We start from the raw sequence: 9,202 nt of genomic DNA on the forward strand, positions 1-9,202 counted from the left end.
AGAGAGAGAGAGAGAGAGAGAATGAAGCAGTTCAGGAATAATATTCTCAGCACGCACTTTCTGAACATACATGTATGTTATGTGACCGTGGCGATATTTGCTTTATTCGGTTTTAGAGGTGTTTTTCGGTGAAATGCTGTGCTTTCTCTCGGTATGTATGTCAAATAACACTCTGCCACCCTCTCGTGATATACATGTATGTTTTGAACACCTTTCGCTGACGCTCTGGGTGTTCTGACAAATATTGCTCAGGGTGACAGTGTATTATCTCACCCATAAACCTTGTACGATTCACTTTTATAACCTGCACAAAGGAAACTGGCCGCCAATCGCTGGGAAATGACTTGTTATTTTATTACTTTAACCTTACTATACTGTATGTTGTACTTAACATGTTTTTAATATTTATTGAAGTCTAGTGTCGTTTTATTGTATATGTAAATGTCTAACTACATTAACGCCTTTACATGCTGGTGGAATAAATATTTCTTTAAACAAAACTGGAGATATTTCACCCAAGTGTTTGGGCAGTTCCGGAAATTTTCAACTCCTCCTGTTTAAAAAAATAACCAATCACATCCCGCATGCGTGCATTGAAGGGAGCGATAGTTGCGGTCGGAGGATGCCTCAAGTTATAGCTAGTATCATATAATCGAGCGCTGAGAGAAAGGAATTCAGACCAAAGGGATTAGAATAAGCAGAAAATCTAAGCTATTGTCACTGTCTTGAGTATTTCTAGAAATATAGATAGTGGAGCTGAGGTACATGTTGCTATGTTCCGCTGATGCCACGTTTATGTTATCATCTGAGTCAAACAGAAGTAATAATTAATATAAAAAATACGAAATTGAAAGTACATCATGTGGTCAAAATCGCAAAATCGCAAAAATTCCAATAGAAAGAGGATCCGCTTGTGTTTTTTTTATAACTCGAGGTCAAGCAAAGGTTAACAACAAAACATCCAATTTCCAGAATCACTCGTCAGTTTTAAAGACAATACAAAGTGCACCACGGAACGTTAACTAGTATGTGGATTTGATTGCGCGGTAATTTCTGGTGTATCTTATTCTCTGTTTTAGAATACCCAAAAACAGAAATGTGCTTGTGACATTTGAAGCACCACATTGCACCAATGGGTGGCTTAAGATGCTTTTGTTCCAAGAATGCAAATTGGTTTATTAAGTATCTTTTTTCCCTTTAAAGGTCATTTCCTTCTATTTGTATCGGACATTAGGACAAAGAATAAATAAAGCTTTGTTCTTGCATTCATTTATTACTAGGCTGCCCACATTGATACTTCGATTTTTAATACAACTTCAACAACAAATCTTTCTATTGCATTAGATCCGCTAGACTCCGAAAAAGAGAAATGTAAGAGTTCTATCAAGAATTTTCTAAACACATGCTATAATAAAAAGTAATGACATTCGACATGCGTTGGATGAAAGTTGAGATCGTGTCTTTCTGGAAATCCGAATCATGCCATTATTAGGTGGATACATTGTATACTTCATTATTTTTCAAGTAAAAACACACCAAAAATCACTGTTATATCACGATCTCCTTGACGTCAATCGCTTCAGATTTCTGCCCACGTTATACGCATACGCCTGTAAGGATTACAAAAAAGGTCCATTGCTTTTTAGCTTTCTACTTATTTATATTTTCTTTTTTTGTTTGTTTGTTTTTAAACAGACACGAAAATATGTTTTGTTTATAAAACATGTCAGTATCTTCAAATATATTTTCGGCATGTTCCCACTGAATTACCACATTAAATGCATGTTCATCTAGAAAAAAAAACATCAATACGTACAAGGATTTCTTATTACTCGTGGATGAAAACACATCGGCTTATGACGTCTAAACTTAATATTTAATCGTTGTCCAGGGGTCCATTATGTTGTTAATCTAGAGGTTGCTTATTAGAGTTAATTAATCTTTGGATAATTGCCATACACTTACAATTGCTAAGGAACTTAGTGCATGCCTTTTTAAGCAAAAAGGGTCATTATGGGGATATGATAAGAAGATGATTTACACATGTGCATGATTCTCTATTAATCTCCTTATTAAGCTCAGTAACACAAAAGAGGATGAAGAATTGAGTTGAATATGTGCTATGCACTTTTCACATCGTTCTGACAAGCAGAAAATTATCCGCAACTCATTTCTGTTCACGTTCCAGGTAATAAATCTATGGGAGCACCTATGTTACATCGCTTATCTAACGTTTTCAGAACGTCACCACACAGGTCTAAATCCATTACGCGGCGTCGGGCATCGATTGTCGGGTCCATATGATAATGAACTCTCAATGCAGTTTCATTAAATATAGCTGTCGTGCCATTACGGTATCATTCATCGCTTTTTTTGCTGCCTTTAACCTTTTTGAAGCTAAACATTGCAAGGTTGTTTAATTGAGTGTTTTGTAATATATCACAGTCGCTCGGATATCGTTTTCGCCATCATGTCTGAACTTAGACACAAAATATAATTCCCAACGGCTTCACATCTTAAAATTATTTCACAGCTTTCTTGTTGACATTCTTTGCACGTTGCCTTCTCAATGGAACATAACGCTGTCTTGCTGAATACTGATATTTAATTTGGATTCATTTCCTTGTAGATTATAATATAATATCAGGTAAAAACAACCTTAATTCCGTCTTTGCGTATACTTTTTGGATGTTGATTAACTTCGTACTCATAAATATCATGAAGTTCCAAAAAAACTAATGTAAAATGTTATAAATATAGAAAAAGTTATAAATAAACAAATAAATAAATAAATAAATAAAAGGTAAGAAAAACCCCGGTTTACTATGCAGCGTATGCCTCGACAGTTAGAGTATGTTGGGCTTCCACTCATCTAGTGTCTGTGGTTGTAAACAAAAAGGTCAGTCTTTCTTTTGGTGATGCTTCTGAATATCAGTTCGTAATTCTAATTACCCACATATACATGTATGTTTATTTGTAATCCATAATAATAAACACACACGAGTAAGGTTTACAGAAAGAGTGATATTGTTATATACTTATAAATAAAGAATTTTTGCGTCATCGCGTGATTGTTATTATTCTTTAACGCACAAAGAACAAGATTATATAATTTGTGTCATTTCATAAAAACGAGTCCTTATATTTCTTCAAGTTGAAACGTATCCATCCCGTCTCTGAAAGCATTTGATCTATGTCACCTTAACTAAATGATATAATATGTATAAAGACTTCAATATGTTCATAATGTCTTAATTTAGTCGACTGTTGGTCCCAGCTTTTGCCCTGGGTACAGTCTATACAAGTTCCTTCCCCCTTCCAGAGGATGTTCGACAACTGAGTTAATGACCGATATGAATGTCAAAGCTTGACTGTAATTAAAGACCCACCCAACCCTATTAATGTAGTTAGACATTACATCGTATATGCAAGTAGAAGTAGGAACAAACATAACTCAAGTGTTCTACCTTAGGTTAGACATGGATGACTGCACGGCCGAACAGATGAATGAATGAGTCTCCATTTCCGTGGGCATGCATTTACAGCCACTATGTCGTATGAAAATACGGACGTCCAAGTTCCGATTGTATATTACCTACGTATTGGGTGCTGACAAACCAACAGCTGTGCCTCTTCATTCTAAAGATCAAACTTCCGCTTTCAGGGAGACGCCAGAGCGTCAATTGCTATTAACAATTCTGCAATTGTTAGTCTCCGTCAGTTCAGATCATAGTGCATACGTTTCAACTCATTTTTCTGTACAATTTTATAATTATAATCCAATCAAATGGAAAAGTAGAGTAAAAGCTAGCTTCTTAATAAGATAAATGGCTTTTACAGCTGGTGCCTTTGATTTACTTTCAGACGCGTAAATTAAGAGATTAGGTTTAGTAATGCCTGATATTGAGAAAGATAATTCAGATGAATAGGAGATTTTGGGTGCAAAATAGTTACACCGATGGCAAACTGCAGCAAAAGTCAACTCATTTGGGCCACAAAACCGTCATTCCATAAGCCCTTGGCGTAACCAAAACCGAAACAGCTGCCACCATCGAGTGTTGCTCCGTTTATTTTTCGAAATTGTCAATCGTTAATTTTTTCACCTTAACAAACCGGTGTCATTTTTACTGATCAATCCCATTGGCGTTGAGCTATGCCACAGGGAATCACTATTGATTTTCGTTTTTAACAAAGAAGAACAAATTATTCAGCGACGAGGTTACTGAAAGTCTCTGGGAAACGAAAGGCTTTGCAAGGCACAGCTCCAAATAACTCAGCTGAAACCGGGGGATTTATTGAATTTTAAGTCGAGCTATAATTAAGTCTTATTGTTCAGGTTTTAAGATCTGAGCAAATAGCCCAATCCATCTTAAGACTCCGGAGAGTACCACTTCATGTTTGAAACCTGGTTTCTCTGGAAATTAGTTCTTTTAAGCAGACAAGTGAAAATTATCCATTTCTTTCTTCACACTGTAATAAAGCTTCCTTGTATGTGTATTATCCATACACGGCATTGGGAATAAAAAAGATCAGTCAGCACACTCTTTGGTGCTTTCTGTTTGGCTCTCAAAAGAGTCATTTTTACAAAAGTAAAAATAATCACTCATTGAAAAAATAGAAAAAGAATATGTTAAAAACAATCAAATTTACACCATCGTAATGGATTATCTCACCAGCCCTTTCAAATGTAAAATGAATCAAATTATAGATTATTTCACAATATTTAATACGTTTAAGCAATACATCTGTTGCAATTTAATAGGATGCTTCACAGAAATAACATAAATGATAAATAAAGGTTTATGTTGAAAATAAATTTATATCCACTGTTCTTACTCATTAACTGCACCGTGAAACATATTATCGTTGTTATGAAAATATATGGAATTGTGATGAGATATAAATGCTAGTGCTGAATAATTAATCAGCCTGCTGGCACATACGTCACTACTGAGACGTAACTTACTAATATGTTTTGCCAATATAATACAACAAAATACTGCAGCAATTCTCTCTGATTAAAAAATAATGTTCTACATACTCGTGCTATTTCGAAATGCAACTACACAATCAGTTCAATATGGAAGATGTAGCTGAACAAATCGTTTTGATTAGGATTGGTTGGGTATACGTTTTCCCATTATACTTAAGTTTCTATGGACTATGTTTAAGAAGGCGACTCAAAAAATCTAAAGGCCAGATATATTGAAATAAACACTCAGTGACATGAGTGCAGATTCTAACTTTGAAACCTGGACATCGCCGTCCTGACTGAAGTTATTAGGACTGACTCTCTGAATTGACGACGGTAAATAGATACGTCTTTGGTATGACCTGGCATATGCGTGTATCATCCGTCACATTTATAGACAAGGCACAAATGCGTTGCCTAGGAAACAGAAGTAAATTTAGACGTATTCATTACGGCGAAATGTGTGACTAGTTGCTATTACTCTCCAGCCAACGCCGATTGTAAATTACTGTAGCAATTTCCTGCGTCTCGCGTTGGGAAATCGGTGTAGTCTAACAAAGCGATTCTGTTGTACAATCACAAACAGCCTACTCTATAATGACCAAAGTTCAACATATTGAATACCCCAGAACACTGGTTCTTAATGATAATTACAGACAAAAAGACAGCAATTATGTATATAACAATGCAACAAAAAACATTGTCTACTATAATAAAAATTGATATCCGATCCTTAATTTAGGATAATTCATACAAATGAAGGCTTCAGTATCTGTTTTCCATACATGTGCGCGGCCCAGCCGTCAATCGATAACTTAACAAGCAAAACTTTGTTTAGCAAAATACGCACCATGTTCTAATCAATTCGGGGGCCCAGAACTGTTTTGATACTTGGATATAGTGCGTTTCATTATATCAAGGCAAGGACCCAGCAAACGTTCAAAGGAACCGCGCTCTAAAAAGGCGCATTTGACCTTCCCAACGGCATACACAGACGCTGATCGGGGTTGATTCTCAATGAGGGCAAGTTCTCCAAAATACTTGCCTTTACCCGCTTTAGATATCTCTACCTCTTGCCCCTCTTTATGGATGGTAATCCTAACAACTCCATCTTCTACAAAATACATTCCGTCGGCATCTTGTCCTTCCCGGATAATCACCTCCTCGTCCTGGAATATACGAGGCACCAGAGCGTCCGAGAGGTTCATCCTTTCGTACTCGTCCAGTGACTCTAGCATGGGCACGCTCTCTAACAAAGATTCATACATCTTTCTCTTTTTGAATGCGCTTTTCAAAACGATTCTCCTAAACGAATTTCTGTCCATGGCCCATAACAGACCCTCTGTAAGGGCTAACACTGTGGCTGAGCGAGGCATGTTGTACATCAGGGCCAACTCTCCAAAACTGCCGCGATTTTGGAACTGGTGGACTTTTTGCATCTGTCCATTGGCAATAACTAAAACATCAAAGACACCATGATCAATGACATAGAAATTGTCGCCATCGTCCCCCTGTTCTATCACGTGTTCCCCTGGCTGTACCTCTTTACGGAACATAGCGTCAATGACATCTTGCATTTGGTCAGTGTCAAGGCACTTGAATAGTAAAATCCCCCCTACGGCGGAGGTAAGCGTCTTCCTTTCCTCGTCCGTCTTAGGGAAAACCACCCTCTCGTCGGGGGAGTCGTCTTCTTCGGGGTTGTATCTCTCTGCCGAAACCGATTTTCTCCTGGCAAATTTATTTTTCTGATTTTTAGGTCGGAACATGTTTGGGTCTGGTTCCCCGGCGTCGTCATCATCGTCTACAATAACGTACATTGGGACTGATCGCGTTATGTGGTTTTCACGAATTCTCCCAAAGTATTCAACGGCGAAATCGTACACATTGTCTGGCTGATCACGAAGGACGGCAATGGTAAAGTCTTTGAGCAAATCACCGAGTCCGTCTGGTATGTTGAAATTCATCGTGGCTTTTTTAAAGAGTAAGTCCCACGCTGTCTATGACATAAAACCTCTAAACTGGGCTCGTGGAACAAATTCAGTTGTTTGTTTACAAATTGAGCTTTTGTGATGATACGGTGATAAAGAAAATCTTCCACAGGGAAAAAAAACGTGCACCTAATCAACCGAGGAGAAGTTTCACAATTTTCTGGTCTGATTGGAATGAGACACGCAATTGATGTCTCAGTGGAGAATTAAGATTTCTATCTCACCGTTCACCTATCGTGACCTTGCAATAGCTTGAATAACGGAACTTCATTATTCCTGGATCTTCTCAAAGTTAACTGAATCTGCGAAAGTTCATCAGTAAATCGCAGTATGACAGGGCATCAGCTTCGATACAGCAATCCAATCAGACTGAACTGTAACCAGTGAAGATATCAGGACGATGTATCCTTGCGATTTCGAGGTTCGCTTCACAGACTAAATAGCAAGGTTCGCCGAGTTATCGACAGTTAGCATCCGCATTACAGCCTAACATAGCAAAGCGAATGATAGTCGGCTGAATCTCACCTCCCTAGTGAATTGCCGCTACCAATGTGAAACGTCGGTGAACCCAAGTAGTCCCCTTTATAATACCATTTGCTTCCTAAAACGTCGATTCGAAGCAATCAGCGCTTTTAAAGCTGCATCAAATGTTTAAATTACACCGAGAATGTTTTGAGTAATAGCCAGTATTCCCCGCAGTTGAGGGTATAGGGTTTATATACACTTTGCAATGTCTACGTCACCAGAGTCAGTTAGACAAGTGCGGGTAGTAGCTTTCAGTGAGGCGCCACCCGGGGTCTTCTGCCTGCCTTCGACGTGGAAAAGATCTTAAGGCCTATACACATTCGCTATGTCAGGTTATATTTAACACAGCCTATCGCCGTTCGATGTCGGACTGTTTATACACCAGAAAAATCGCTATTTGATAAAAACGTGTGCTTAATGTCTCACATTAATGGAGGCGTTTGGAGCGGAATTACGTGCTGTGTCTCGGAGTGCACCCTCTCGGTAATGTTAATGGATAATGTTAACGAGATGATTTTTGGACGAGATTATAGATATCCCACATCTTCATATCACACATAGCAATTACGAAGGTATTCACTCAGCTATTATGAAGGAAGATAATTTGCCTGTATTACGTCAACTGGAAAATAAGAATGCATACGGTTCATCAACGCAAGCCGATTCTTGTGCAAATGTCAATTTGGTGACATTCCTCAGTAAGGCGGAATGGTGCTAATGTAACATAATACCAATCCAGAGTTAATTCTGCCTCGCCGCATTAAGCTGAAGTAACACCTGTGTCTCTGATTTTTACCTTTGTTCAAGTCTCAAATCTCCTATTTCTCCTCGTTACACAAGCAAATGTAGTGGAACACTCCTTGTTCTTTATCCTTGGTGTCTCTATTTCTCCAGAAGCTGATCACAGTAATGCAGCTTACTTTCTTTCGGCGGTATCCGATATGTGCAACCTTTCTCTTTCTTTCCTCCTACCTCAATGCAGCATCATCGTGTCACGCAAAAGGTATTGAGCAGCCACGTTGCTGATCAATGCGTGCTGTTGTGCCGCAGCAATGAAAAACCTATACTTTCTTTAGTGGAATTAATGCTCCTAGCTAGTTTTACAAGTGCGTTGGTTGGTTGGTACGGTCGATAAAAATGGCCCTTGTAAAAGGCTCGGGTGAAAATGACTTCAACTGAGATAAAGTAAACGGTGTCGCGAAATTATAGGGCGTAGTGGGCGGCCGAACACGTATATCTCCTAATTTGATGCAGATATAAATCAAGATAATACTAACGGGAAAGCAATGCATTCCTAACTGCGGTGCGAGTTCGCGGCTGGTGCTTTTATCTGAGCGCTTAACTTAATTGCCAATAAAACAAGACAAAAAGCTACAAAAGTAATAAGCACAATCTTTCAGTTTTCGGACAAACCACTATTAGAGCTGTATGTTTCAGGTGAAGAGGCCACACGGCACTCTTTTAAGGATGTGTGCATCTTGGAAGTTCCTTAGGCTTTTTTTACTTTTTTTTTTTACTGTTAAAATAGAAGTACAAAATATAAATGTCATTTTTTCTGTGCAGATCCAGTCATTCCACATGGCAGCAATGATAACCTGGTGGCTTTCCGTTCACTGTCAAGCCCAATGTTATCAAATATTCATTACATTGGATTTTCCGCATTGCATACCGATTCCAGACTTTTAATCAACAGTCGCACAAATGACGGTTTTGTGGA

The 9,202-nt window shown here is 38.2% G+C and overlaps 1 pseudogene; it reads right to left on the reverse strand.

Annotated features, from left to right (window-relative positions):
• Positions 1–4,709: 4,709 nt before the first annotated feature.
• Positions 4,710–8,905, reverse strand: LOC106170905 (cAMP-dependent protein kinase type II regulatory subunit pseudogene; annotated as a pseudogene).
• Between the last annotated feature and the right edge of the window lie 297 nt (positions 8,906–9,202).

Source organism: Lingula anatina, chromosome 1 (genome assembly GCF_051362555.1).
Source record: "Lingula anatina isolate TDL-2025a chromosome 1, LinAna3.0, whole genome shotgun sequence".
Taxonomy (NCBI): Eukaryota; Metazoa; Brachiopoda; class Lingulata; order Lingulida; family Lingulidae; genus Lingula; species Lingula anatina.